The sequence below is a fragment of the Durio zibethinus genome, unplaced genomic scaffold (genome assembly GCF_047325235.1).
Source record: "Durio zibethinus cultivar Kanyao isolate XHJ-2024 unplaced genomic scaffold, ASM4732523v1 HiC_scaffold_64, whole genome shotgun sequence".
NCBI classification, from domain to species: Eukaryota; Viridiplantae; Streptophyta; class Magnoliopsida; order Malvales; family Malvaceae; genus Durio; species Durio zibethinus.
The window spans coordinates 10001-25000 of NW_028322687.1; the positions used below are offsets into that span (position 1 = coordinate 10001).

A 15000-nucleotide genomic window follows, 5' to 3' on the forward strand; every position below is an offset into this window, starting at 1 on the left:
TTCCTCGAAAGAAGTTTTTACGGGATCCCTATCTACCAAAATTTTGACTTCTGGTTCCGGCGAACGAATAATCATTGAGTCCTCCTCTTTCCGGACAACACATACAAAGAGACCCGCCAACAGTCAAGTAATTAGTGAACCTATGAGAGACGCTTATAATTAGTTTCTTTCTCTTCTATCTCTCATCTATCTATTTTTTATCTATCCATTTTTTCTTTAGTTATTCACTAGAGCAATTATGATCTGGAAGTCGATCCGGGGCAAGTGTTCGGATCTATTATGACATATCCATGAGGCGCTCAACGGACCTTTTTTAATCTTATAAAACCTTTTCCGGACTTTACTTACATTGGTGCAAAAACAATTTTTTTGTGCAACCTGTGTATTGTATTCCTATCTTAATTAGAAGTTCCTAGATGGAGTTTTTTTTGTCTTACATAGATAGAACAAGGAATATTACTCTATCCCAACTCGCGTGAGCATTCATTACTAAGGGATACTCCAGTATTGATATTGAGTCATTCGAGGGGTTTTTATTCGTTTTAATAGAAGCAGAAAAGAAAATATTTTTTATTTTGCTATATCCGTGTATTACTTATCCTTACGAAATATCAGACGAAATAGAACGATTTTAGAAAGGATATAATGAAATTCTTTGATTGGTTTTTCCCAGAGAGAGAGAAATGATCTGACCGATGGGTCCAACAAAAACAAACAATTACACAATTAACAATTCCAATTAAATTAATATTTTTTAATATTTAAAGATTCAAATTGAATATGAATAAAAAATCTAATTTAATAATTTTAATGGTAAGGTAATTTAATTAAATGGATTTAATAGAATAAGAATAGAATTTAATAGTAATAGAATTTTCTAATTTCTAATTAGAATTTCTAATCCGAAAATAATAAATAAACAGAGAGCTCTTGTTCTTATTCGAAACGCCTCGTGATCTTTAACCAATTCTGCGCTTCAATATAATTACCAGGAGTAAGCGCTATAGCCTGTTTCCAATACTCAGCGGCTTGATCGAACCAAGCCTCCGCTATTTCAGAATCCCCCTGTCGAATGGCCTGTTCTCCCCGGTCGGAATAGGCGGGTCAATTCCTTCCCTTAGAACCGTACTTGAGAGTTTCCTACCTCATACGGCTCGGCAGTCAATTCTTTTGGTGTCCCATTTTTTTACCCTACCATATATCCAATTGAATGAGATTTCTCATAGATCCTATCGATTTGTCTCGGGTTAACCAAAAGAGGTTAATTACATGAGTTTCAAACTTTAATTTGGATTAAATTAATAATGAGTTTTATCTTTTCTCCCACCTTCAGAAAAATAAAGCATAGGCGTTTCGGGATTATCGTCCGTTAGATTTTTCTGAAAGGTAACTATCTCGGTTTCATATCATATATAAATTTATATAGAATCCTTGAAAAAGACTTCTTCCTCATAAAAAAGACTTACTGTCTTTGGGATCTGATGCTACACCGCTGCTCAATAACTTAGGGGATCGGCTCTATTACATAAGTTGATTCCTAATTTTTATCTCATATCATGACATAAATAAGCAGTTCTTATTTATTTTTATTGTATCGGCCCAAAACCTCGCTAATTGATCTTTACGGTGCTTCCTCTATCAATTAGATCCTTTATCCATAGAATAAAGTATCTAGGCATATATATTTCTTCATATTTTGACTTCTATGAAGTTTCTTTTTTTTTTTTCTTTTTTTGTTACAGCTGATAAAAATCGTTTTTTGGACGATGCAATATGTAGAAAGCCTATTTTATTTACTAGCGTATTTATTTACTAGCGTATTTGCTCTTTCTTTCCTTTTTTTTTTTATTTCTATAGTGGAGATAGTCGCACGTAATGACAGATCACAGCCATATTATTAAAAGCTTGTGGTAAGAACGGGTTTCGTTCTAGTGCTCGAAAATAATATTCTAAAGCTTTTGTATGTTCTCCGTTACTTGTGTGGATAAGGCCTATGTTATAGAGTATATAACTTCGATCATAGGGATCAATTTCTAGTCGCATAGCTTCATAATAATTCTGTAAGGCTTCCGCATAATTTCCTTCGGATTGAGCCGACATCCGTTACGGTCGTCATTCGATTCAACGAATTCTCCGTTCCAAAACCGTACGTGAGATTTTCACCTCATACGGCTCCTCCTTTATGTGCATAATGAGAATAATCCATGGAATTAAAAAAAAGGTCGAAATATTGTCATTATGAACTGAGCGGGGCTAATGTTTTTACAAGAAATCTCTAGCCAACCCTCTTGCAAAAGATCTTTTCTTACCATCAAGCGTGTTCGTACTAGATAAATAAAGTAAACTCCAACAATTTCTTTGTTCTCAACGCTCCTTAATTTCCAGGAATTAGTCACTTCAACAATCTTCGATGGTTATATGGGTATCCAAAGTACGAACAAGATGGATGTTTGTTGTCCCAACCATTTCTCTTAGTTCCGATCCCGATAAGGAAAGGGAATCCTTTATAACAATAACAAAGTTTTCGTGTTGTTGATTCCTAGATGTAGTGCTTCTTCCTCTATGCCGCCTATTGGTACTAGTGTAGTAGGGTTGACCCACAATACAGACCCATAGGTGTAACCTTTCGCTCAATACTCGAATCAACAATTGAAGCATCTGAGGTTGCATTAATCGGGGATACACGACAGAAGGAATTGCTTTATTTATAAACTTCACCTTCAACAAGCGTAGATTTCTTTTTTTTTTTCAATAGTCTTTTTTTTTTTTTTTCTATTCCGAATCATGTGTCTTTTTCCTAAGACTAAGAGCGGTAAAATAAAAATAAAAAAAAAAATATATATAAAATAATTAAAATATATAAAATAATTATAATTATATAATAATAATCAAATCGCACCATCTCTGTAATAAGTAAATGCCTCTTTTTCTCCTGAAGTTGTCGGAATTATTCGTAATAAGATATTGGCTACGATTGAAAAGGTCTTATCAATAAAATTTCCATTTATCCGCGATCTAGGCATAGGTAGCAATCCATTCTATAACTCTTTTCATTACCCCTTCGTGAGAAAAAAAAAAGGATCTCACAAACAAAGGAAGCGTACAGTACGAAATAACATAAAAGCAGACCCATTCCATAAAAAAAAAAAAAAAAAAGATATAGCCCTCTACTTTACTTCAATTTTTTTGGCAGGAATCAAGAAAAAAAAAAAAAAAGAAATATTTGAATCCTATTTTATTTCATCCAAATTTATTAGTATAAGAATTTATTAGTATAAGAATAAAATATAAAAAGAAAAAAGAATTATTACGATTTCATCGAAGTTGAAGAATCAAAAAATTTATCCTACGGATTAGGATAGATTAGCAAAATTAGAGAAGTTTTGATTAAATTATGATAAAAAGAGGAAAAATAATCGAATAATCGTTCTATGATGAAAATAAAATAACTGCCCTTTTTTGTGTTTTGTGCATAGCAGGTATACAACATATAATCAAATATAAAAATCCCTTAGAGGATTTATGAATTTGTAATAGATTTACAGAGTAAGAGGTTGTTGTTGAGAGATCTAAAACTGGAAAAGAATTTTAGAATTCTTATAGAAATGGGGAATTAGAGTCTAAAGAGAATTATGAACTAAAAATATCCATTAAGCATAGTCTAAAAAAAAAAAACCAATCGATTGATTTGATTCGTTTCAATTCATTGATTTAATCCAGTCCGGTAGAAATATCAGAAAAAAGATGGGAGTGCCTTTTTCGCAAACATGAATAGATATATATGGTATATGTTTATCGTATTATATTATTTATTTTTAACAGCCCCCTCACAAAAAAATTTCTTCGAGTCGGGAGGCTAAAGAAAAAGTGCTGAAAAAAGTGATGAAAAGTTTTCTATTTTTATAGCTAGTTTTCTAGTTAGAATTGATATTGTTCGTACCTCTCGAACAATCTAATATGAATAACTCGCTATTCGCTCGGGTTATCGGCCATAATAATTATGTAGGAGAGATGGCCGAGTGGTTCAAGGCGTAGCATTGGAACTGCTATGTAGACTTTTGTTTACCGAGGGTTCGAATCCCTCTCTTTCCGCACCTTCACCTAATTCGCCAATGTAACTGACTACAATGTATCAAATCAAATAAGAACAGATACTAAAGAGTTAGACCCTTCTTTGATATAGATTCTCTATTCCCAATTTCTTTTTAATACGGAATACGTAAAATAGCGTACAGGGGATGAAAATCTACCTACGGATCTATCATACATGAATAGGAGAAAAATAAAATTTCCGAATCAAATCCCTTACCCTGTCTTCCTTTACTTAACCTTAACTCAGGTGAAAAGGGAGCAGAACCCTTGTTTTGTTATTTTAGTTAGGTTTAAGTCTGACGAGAATAATATTCTACGACAAGCAATTCATTTATTTTCAAACCGACCCATTTCCTATCTATTATTTGATTGACTAATCCTTTATATTGTAATGTGTGAAGGGTCAAATGCTTTGGTAATTCCTCATGGGTGGATGAATCAAGATAATTTTGAATCAGAGTTCTAGATTTTTGTTCATCCCTCGCTGAAATAATATCTCGGGGTTTGCAGCGATAACTTGGTATATCTACTGTACGACCATTAACTAAAATATGTCTATGGTTAACTAATTGGCGGGCTTGAGGAATAGTTGAAGCCATACCTAATCGAAAAAGGATGTTATCCAAACGCATTTCAAGTAATTGTAGTAAAACCTGACCTGTTGACCCTTTTGCTTTTCTGGCAATACGAACGTATTTAAGTAATTGTCGTTCTGTAAGGCCATAATGAAAACGCAATTTTTGTTTTTCTTCTAAACGAATACGATATTGAGATTTTTTACCGGAGCGCGATCGGTTTCTAAGATCGCTTCCGGCTCTAGGACTTTTACTAGTTAGTCCCGGTAAAGCCCCCAGACGGCGTATTTTTTTGAAACGAGGCCCTCGGTAACGCGACATAAAGACTCCTTATTAATTTGAATTTTATTGAAATTTCATAAACCTAAATTAAAACTGAACTAAATGAAGCGAAATCGACTGAAGGATTGTACTACAAATATTAATGAGATGAATTGGATCAATATCCATACTTTTTTGTATTGTATATAATGTATATTGTATATAATGTATACAAAAAATAGAAATTAAAATAAAATATATATAATATATAAATATATTAAATATAAAATATATATTAAATATAAAATATAAAAATTAAAATCTAAAAATTAAACCAAAAAAAGTTTCCTTTTTTTTTTTCTTGATTTATTCTGCAAAGATCTAACTCCTCCAATTTTATTCCTAATTGAAAGTTTCTACGACATAATAAACGGATCGTTGACCTTTGGAAAGAAAAGGGGAAAAAGCTTTTTCAATGTTCTTTGATTTCAAAAAAACATTATCAATCATGTAAAAAAGTAAAAAAGCAAACAAATAGAGAAAGCCGGCTATCGGAATCGAACCGATGACCATCGCATTACAAATGCGATGCTCTAACCTCTGAGCTAAGCGGGCTCAAATAATAGAAATTTTGTATCCATAGGAATTCAGCAAACTATTACGATCTTATCTATTAACTATCTATTAGTTATTCATAATTACTATGAATTATTAATATGAATTATAGACTAGAATTTAGAAAAACTAGAATTTTAAATTTTAAATGCCATATTTATGCCATACATAATTTATGCCATATTTAATATAATCATATTTAATATAATGATATATAATAATATATAATAATATATAATAATGGTAGATTCAATCTAATATTCAATCTAATATTGATAGAATATAATAATTAAGAATAGAATAATATAATTCTATTTGATTATATTTTAATCATTCTATTTGATTATATTTTAATCATATTAAAAATGATATTTTAATTTAATCATATTTTAATTTAATCATATTAATATTTAATAACATTATATTTAATAATATTAAATTATAATAATATTATTATAATTTAATTCTAATTTTATTATAATTATAAAAATTATAAAAATAAATTATAAATATATTTATAATTTTTATAATTATTTATTATTTAACTCTATATTATATATTTTTATTTTATATTTATTTTATTATATGTTATCTTTATTCTATTAGTCTATTCTATTTAGTATTCTATTCTATTTAGTATTATATTCTATTTAGTATTATATATATAATTTAGTATTATATATATATTAGTATAATATTAGTATACTAAGTATAATATTACTATATTTTTTATTTTATATTTTTAGTATTTTTTAGTATATTTTTAGTATATTTTACATTTAAATTATATATAATTTTTTTTTTTTATATAGATATAGATATAGATTTAATTTAATAGATAGATTTAATTTTAATATAGATAGATAGATTTAATATAGATTTAATTTATTTATATTTAATATTTATTTATATTTAATATAGATTTAATATATATTTAATTTATTTATATTTAGTTTAGAATTATAAATAGAGTCTAATAATTAGATAATTATAGTGAAAATATTTTTATGCATTTATATATAATTTATATTTATATATAATTTATATATATATTATCATTATATAAATGATACGTTATAAGTCTAAATAATTAGAATGAAACTTTGTTTTTTAGACTAACTAATTCGAATTATCTTCGAAGTCGAAATAGAAATGAATGGAATAATTAGTTCTAGCTATTATGCTATTATACTAGAAAATAAATAATTAATAATGAATAAATTTTAAAATGAATAAATTTTAATAATGAATAAATTCAATTTTCATTTTTATTTTTATTTTTTTAGTTATCTTATTATGGTTATATAGGATAGTCTAATAAAAGAATAAGAATAAAAATAAAATTAAAGAAAAAAGAAAAGATGCAACCCATAGAAATGAAATCCAGATCATAATGAGAGATGAGAGACTCCTTTCTTTTGTTTTCATTCATAAAGGCGGAAGCTAAGACGAAAAAAAAAAAAAAAAATCGACCGTTCGAGTAAATTGCCTGAGAAAACTGAGAGTAAGGGGGGCATATATATGTTATGGAATATCCATCTATATTGAATTGCGAATACAGAAATGATAAAATATTTTCTGATTGGACCAAATAAATACGGGTCTCCGATAGAGACGAAAGAAGATAAACAAACAAGAAATAAAATAGGTAAAGACCCTTCGATATAAGAATCAGTATCTATATCTACTAAATTCAATACTAAATTCAACGGTTTTCGCATAAAAAGAAAGAAAATAAATAAATGAAAGAAAGGGGAAAGGAAGGGAAGGAGAAAGGGGGAAGGAAGTGCATCCTAATGAGATCCTAATCTCAAGACACAAAGGGGATATGGCGAAATTGGTAGACGCTACGGACTTAATTGGATTGGATTGAGCCTTGGTATGGAAACCTACTAAGTGATAACTTTCAAATTCAGAGAAACCCCGGAATGAAAAATGGGCAATCCTGAGCCAAATCCTATTATTTTACGAAAATAAACAAAGGTTCAACAAGCGAGAATAATAAAAAAGGGATAGGTGCAGAGACTCAATGGAAGCTATTCTAACAAATGGGGTTGACTGTTGGTAAAGGAATCCTTATATCGAAACTCCAGAAAGGATGCAAGATATACCTATATAAAATATAAAATAAATAGGTATACTAATGAAAAACCAAAAAAGACGACTCGAACCCGTATTTTTTTTTATTTATATGCAAAATCAATTTATATGAAAAATAAAAAGAATTGTTGTGAATCGATTCCAAGTTGAAGAAAGAATCGAATAGAATATTCATTAATCAAATCATTCACTCCATAGTCTGATAAATCTTTTGAAAAACTGATTAATCGGACGAGAATAAAGATAGAGTCCCGTTCTACATGTCAATATCAATACCGACAAACAATGAAATTTATAGTAAGAGGAAAATCCGTCGACTTTAAAAATCGTGAGGGTTCAAGTCCCTCTATCCCCAACCCCAAAAAGCCCGTTTGCTATCTATTTATTTTATCCTACCCTTTTTGTTAGTGGTTCAAAGTTCCTTATGTTTTCTCATTCATCCTATTCTTTTCCATTTTACAAGCGTATCCTAGCAGAATTTTGTTCTCTTATCACAAGTCTTGTGATATGATATATTGTGATATATATATGATATACGTACAAATCAACACCCTTGAGCAAGGAATACCTATTTGAATGATTCATAATCCATATCATTACTCATACTGAAATTTACAAAGTCTTCCTTTTAAAGATCCAAGAAATTCCCCTTTTAATTTAATACTTTTTCGTTTTTTTTTTTGTTTTCATTTTTAAGTGACATAGACCCAAGTCATCTAGTATTATGAGGATAATGCGTCGGTAATGGTCGGGATAGCTCAGTTGGTAGAGCAGAGGACTGAAAATCCTCGTGTCACCAGTTCAAATCTGGTTCTCGGCGTATGATTAATTTGTATGAGTATCTACTCTACAAATTAATTGATATAGATCGACATAATACATACTTATCTAGCTAGCTATCTGGAAGTAAACCCTCTCTTTATTTATTTTTTTTTTTTTTTTTTGTTTCTATTTTTTAGATGAGCAAAGAGTCTATTATAATTATAATGTAGTAAAAAAAATAAATAATGTAGTAAAAGAAAAAAATTTCATTATCTTTCCTCTTCTTTTTTATTTGTTCACGCTGTGGCTCCTCACATTCAAAAAGAATGTTAATACTTCATACATATTTAATTAAAAAAAAAGATTAAAATAGTTGGTTGAAAGGCCCAACCAAAAGTCTGGTCTAGAGGAGTTCAAGGATAGAAATAACCAAGACTCATCTCAGCTACAGTACAAATAGAATCCGATTCCCTTTCATTTATTTATTTGTATTCTCTTTCATATTCCATTTCTTCATTCCTTTCTATGTGACTCTCTAGAGTTCATCTAAGTGATGTGCGCGATACAAAGTTCACGGTATAGAACCCTTGTTGTTCATCCTATTGTCTCGGCTCGTCCGAAATAAAATAAAAAGGTATCTTCAAAAATCGAGAATTTCAATGATGTATTGTCTTTTATTTCTTTTTATTTATTAGCCTATCCATAAGAATACGAATGAAACCTCAATTCCTCCGTTTGAGCTAGAAGAGAATGTACAAATATTCCTTGAATATTTGAAGTTGTAATTAGTTTCTTATCATTCAATGAGCGTCTTGTATTTCATAAAAATTGGGGGCAATGTAATCCTTACGTAAAGGCCACCCTATCCAACTTTCGGGCATTAAGATACGTTTCAGTCGTGGATGATTCTCATAAGAGATTCCCAACATGTCATAAGATTCTCGTTCTTGAAAATCCGCACTTTTCCAAACCCAGAAAACAGACGGAATTCTAGGGTTACTCCTTGGAGCAAATACTTTTATACATACTTCTTCCGGTTGATCTACACCATACTCTATTCTCGTAAGATGATACACACTGGCTAACAGTCCGCCTGGTGCTACATCATAAGCACATTGGGAACGTAGATAATTGTAACCATATACATATAAAATAACAGCAATGGAATGCCAATCCTCGGGCTTTATTTGTAAAGTCTCTATTCCTTGGTAATCGAAGCCCAAAGATCTATGAACTAGCCCGTGTTTGACTAGCCAAACAGACAAACGGCCCTGCATCTTTTTTATCTCTCCCGCACTTTTCTTTTTTATTTGTAATTTGTATAAGATAAGTATTTCACATTTACGATGAAATCGAATTTATGAAGATTAATTCGTTGTTTGTTATTCTGTTTCTGAATCCTACCTAATTCACTAATTCGTGGGAAGATATTGAACTTTTGTAGTTGAAAAATGTTTCAGGAGGAATCTCTGAAGTAGATGGTGGTTGATAGAGTAATCCTTGATTATAATTTCCAGTATGAGTACTGCGTACAAGACAAAACTTGTGATTGGTAGTAAAACACCGATCCCCCTGTTGAGATCTAATTCGATCTTCATAGATTTCGCGAGATATTTTCTTACGAAGTTTTGTTATAGCATCTATAACTGCCTCGGGTTTAGGGGGACAGCCCGGCAAATAGACATCCACAGGAATTAGCTTATCGACTCCCCGAACAGTACTATAAGAATCAGTACTGAACATCCCTCCTGTAATTGTACACGCGCCCATAGCAATAACATATTTAGGTTCGGGCATTTGTTCATATAATCTCACTAAAGAGGGAGCCATTTTCATTGTTACTGTTCCAGCTGTTAAAATTAGGTCCGCTTGTCTAGGACTCGATCTTGGGACCAGCCCATAACGATCAAAGTCGAATCGTGAGCCTATTAATGAAGCAAATTCAATGAAGCAACAACTGGTACCATAAAGAAGCGGCCATAAACTGGAGAGTCTTGACCAATTTGAAAGATCATTTAATGTAGTTGAAATAACTGAGTTTTGGGTTGTTCGATCAAGTAAGGGAAATTCAATGGAATTCATACTCAATGTTATTATTATTTTTACTTTTTTCTTTCTTTTTATTATCTGAATATTCAGGAACTAAGACCATTCCAATGCTCCTTTTCGCCATGCATAAACTGAACCAACAATTAGGATAAGCACGAAAATTAAAGCTTCTATGAATACGGGTACCCCCAATACATCGAAACTCATTGCCCATGGATAAAGAAAAACCGTTTCAACATCAAAAACAACAAAAACTAGAGCAAACATATAATAACGGATTCGAAATTGTAACCAAGCATCGCCCATTGGTTCTATACCCGATTCATAACTAGAAAGTTTTTCTGGACCCTTTCTAATCGGGGCTAAAACTCCAGAAATTAGAAATGCCAAAATAGGAATAGCACTTGATATTATTAGAAATGCCCAGAAAATATCATATTCGTAAAGCAGAAACATAGACGAACTCCTATGAATGTGAAAAATAGACCGGATTAGTCGATTCGACCTGGAATTCATTGTCAAGTCATCCACAACTGTTTGTTTAGTCAAACCAACAATTCAGTTTGATCGAATCGTCTAGTTTCGTTTGTTTGCTGTTGCGTTTTAAGATTTATTGATTGGAATTAATCCTATTTACATTTCACTTATTTCGATTTAATTTCGATATAGTACTAATTTGTATTCGATATAGTACTAATTTGTATAGTAATAGTATAAATAGATATTTATACTATTACATTTATACTATTACATAGATATTTATACTATTACTATATAGTATAGTAGAATACTATACAAATCCAAAACAAGTAAAACTTTTTTGTTTTCACTTCATTTCGTATTTTTCTAAATAAAAGGAATTCTAATATATAACTAATATCTAATATGTATTAGAAATAAAAAAAAAAAAAAAAAAACCTTTTCTCTTTTCTATTATCTTATTATCTATTATATATATAGAATATATATAGAATATAGAATAAATTTATATATATATTATATAGTATATTATATAGTTATATATAGAATATAGAATAAATTTATATATAGTTATATATAGAATACATTTTTTATTTTCTATCTATATTTTATAGATATTATATCTTTTTATAGATATTATCTATATATATATTATCTATATATATATATTTAATATATATTATATATATTTATGAGATTCTGTTGAAATGCGCTTTTGTTTTCAGTTTCTGAGCGATCTCCCTGTGAGCGAGCTTATGGGAATGATTTTAACCAAGCAACTGGAAGCGACCAGTTCCAATCAACAAAGAATACAATAATTAGGAAAAAAAACTATACAACTTTTTTTATTTGTATTTGGATATTCTTTATTGTTTTAGTTTGCTTTAGTTTTAAGAATATTATTTTCATTTCATTTTTATTAATTTAATAAATATTTTTTTATTAATTTAATAAATATTTTAAATTAATAAAATATAAAAATTAATAAAATATAAAAATTAATAAAATATAAAAATTAATAAAATATAAAATAAAAATATAAAATATAGGGCTATACGGACTCGAACCGTAGACCTTCTCGGTAAAACAGATCGAACTGATTATTATCAAAATGATTCGACCTATTTCAAAGACCCAACATGCATTTTTTTGCATTGGGCTCTTTCATTAACTGATAGAAATATCAGTTAGTCTACCATATATATATTTTTTCTCTTAGAAAAAAAAGGAAGATGGTTCCATGTGCTCTGATTCATTACTGATACAGGAGCACTACCAAAGTGTTTCAAAGAAGGGAAAGTTTATCTTGACGTAGGTCTGCTTCTGGCCTAGATCAACCTAAGTTAAATGAAGTCTCTATCATCCTGATTAAAAAATCAAAGATGAAACTTCATACACCTTAAGATTCATAGGACGAAAAGAGAATTTTTGAGGTCCTTATACTCATTATGCCTAGCATTGAATAGACTGGGTATTCGCCCTATCAATATCTCAAATCAATGATAGGTTCGATTCGGATCCTGCTCCTGCCTAAACGGCACCCGAATCGAACCAAACCATTTGTCAGGCTATTGTTCTCTTGTTTTGTTCCTTCAAAGTAATGGAGTAAGACATCGATTTCTCAAAAGGATCAATTTTTTTTGATTGCATGATAGACTCCCCTGAAAAACATTGGCGCGCGTGTAAACGAGGTGCTCTACCTAACTGAGCTATAGCCCTTGTGTTTGTGATACATATTTTATCATATTATTTAGATAATTTCTTGTCAAGATGAATATTACATGATCCAACATCATAATCATACCTTTTTGGTCGGTTTGATTGGTATTGCTTAGAAGTAATATCGGATTTATAATCCATCGATGTGATAGGTCCCTTTTCTTTCTCTTTATGATTCCTTATGATAATAAATGACCTACTTAACTCAGTGGTTAGAGTATTGCTTTCATACGGCGGGAGTCATTGGTTCAAATCCAATAGTAGGTAGAACTTATTAGATACCATTGATCCCGGTGTCTAATAAGTTTTTCTACCCACCTTCTTTTATTGATTTTCTATCTTTTTCATCCTATTCTATTTCCGTTTTCAATTTTCAAATTTTTCGTTAGATCAAATTTCACTATTTCACTTTTGATTGTATTTGATTCTATTTAATCAGCAGAATAAAAATGGGATGTAGAAACGAAAGTTCTGTTTATACGGAAATTCTTTCGATTAACCAACTAGTTACGAAATCGCGTTGATAGCCTTTACTCGTGTCCTAGCCCATCTGAGAGCTAGATTTGCCTCAATTGTTTGCCTCTTGCCTTCAGCTTTCCTCAAGTTAGCTTCCGCTATTTCAAGAGCTTGCTGAGCTTCTTGTGGATCAATGTCACTACCCTTTTCCGCATCCTTTCCAAAAATAGTGATTTCATTATTGACTATTCTAGCAAAACCACCCATCAGAGCCATCGTTAACCATTGGTCGTTAAGGCGTATTCTCAAAATACCTATATCTACAACTGTGGCAATAGGCGCGTGATTTGGTAATACGCCAATTTGTCCGCTATTAGTAGATAAAATGATTTCTTTCACTTCTGAATCCCAAACAATTCGATTATGGGTGAGTACGCAAAGATTTAAGGTCATTTATTCAATTTGCTCTCCATTTCTAAGTTCGTAGCCTTCGCAGTAGCTTCATCGATGTTACCTACCAAATAAAAGGCCTGTTCAGGAAGACCGTCTAATTCTCCGGAAAGGATCAATTGAAATCCTCTAATTGTTTCTGCTAGGCCAACATATTTCCCCGGGGAACCAGTAAATACTTCCGCTACGAAAAAGGGTTGTGATAAGAAACGCTCAATTTTTCGCGCTCTTGCTACGGTTAAGCGATCCTCTTCGGACACTTCGTCCAACCCCAGGATAGCTATAATGTCCTGAAGTTCTTTGTAACGTTGTAAGGTTTGCTTAACCCTTTGCGCAGTTTCATAATGTTCCTTTCCAACGATTCGAGGTTGGAGCATAGTTGACGTTGAGTCTAAAGGATCTACCGCTGGATAGATACCTTTGGCAGCTAATCCTCTTGATAGTACGGTAGTAGCATCTAAATGCGCAAATGTTGTGGCAGGGGCAGGGTCGGTCAAATCATCCGCGGGTACATAAACTGCTTGAATAGAAGTTATGGATCCCTCCTTGGTAGAAGTAATTCTTTCTTGTAAAGAACCCATTTCGGTACTAAGGGTGGGTTGATAACCCACAGCGGAAGGCATTCTACCCAATAAGGCAGATACTTCGGATCCCGCTTGGACAAAACGGAAGATATTGTCTATAAATAGAAGTACGTTTTGTTTATTAACATCTCGGAAATATTCCGCCATAGTTAGGGCAGTCAACCCAACTCTCATACGAGCTCCTGGCGGTTCATTCATCTGACCGTAGACTAAAGCCACTTTTGATTCCGCAAGATTTTGTTCATTAATTACTCCAGATTCTTTCATTTCCATGTAAAGATCATTTCCTTCACGAGTACGTTCACCTACTCCGCCAAATACGGATACACCCCCATGAGCTTTGGCAATGTTGTTGATCAATTCCATAATGAGTACTGTTTTACCTACCCCAGCTCCCCCAAATAGTCCGATTTTTCCTCCACGACGATAAGGAGCTAAAAGATCGACTACTTTAATTCCTGTTTCAAAAATAGATAATTTTGTATCTAATTGTATGAAAGCGGGCGCAGGTTTATGAATAGGGGATGTTGTGCGAGTATCTACAGGACCTAAATTATCAACGGGCTCCCCAAGCACGTTAAAAATTCGTCCTAGGGTCGCTCCGCCGACTGGAACACTTAGAGGAGCTCCCGTGTTAATCACTTCCATTCCTCTCATTAGACCATCTGTAGCGCTCATAGCTACAGCTCTAACTCGATTGTTTCCTAATAATTGCTGTACCTCACAAGTTACATTAATTTGTTGACCGATGGTATCTCGACCCTTAACTACCAAAGCGTTGTAAATATTAGGCATCTTGCCCGGGGGAAAGGCTACATCCAGTACTGGACCGATGATTTGAGAAATACGTCCCAGAT

At 31.5% G+C, this 15000-nt stretch overlaps 3 non-coding genes across 3 annotated transcripts; 2 read left to right on the forward strand and 1 right to left on the reverse strand.

The window, feature by feature from the left end:
• The first annotated feature begins 4005 nt into the window (after positions 1-4005).
• TRNAS-GGA (transfer RNA serine (anticodon GGA)) lies at positions 4006-4092 on the forward strand. Its single transcript has one exon. It is a non-coding gene; the product is annotated as a tRNA-Ser (tRNA).
• A 1378-nt stretch (positions 4093-5470) lies between these two features.
• Positions 5471-5543, reverse strand: TRNAT-UGU (transfer RNA threonine (anticodon UGU)). The gene has a single exon. It is a non-coding gene; the product is annotated as a tRNA-Thr (tRNA).
• A 2847-nt stretch (positions 5544-8390) lies between these two features.
• Positions 8391-8463, forward strand: TRNAF-GAA (transfer RNA phenylalanine (anticodon GAA)). Its single transcript has one exon. It is a non-coding gene; the product is annotated as a tRNA-Phe (tRNA).
• Positions 8464-15000: the final 6537 nt, after the last annotated feature.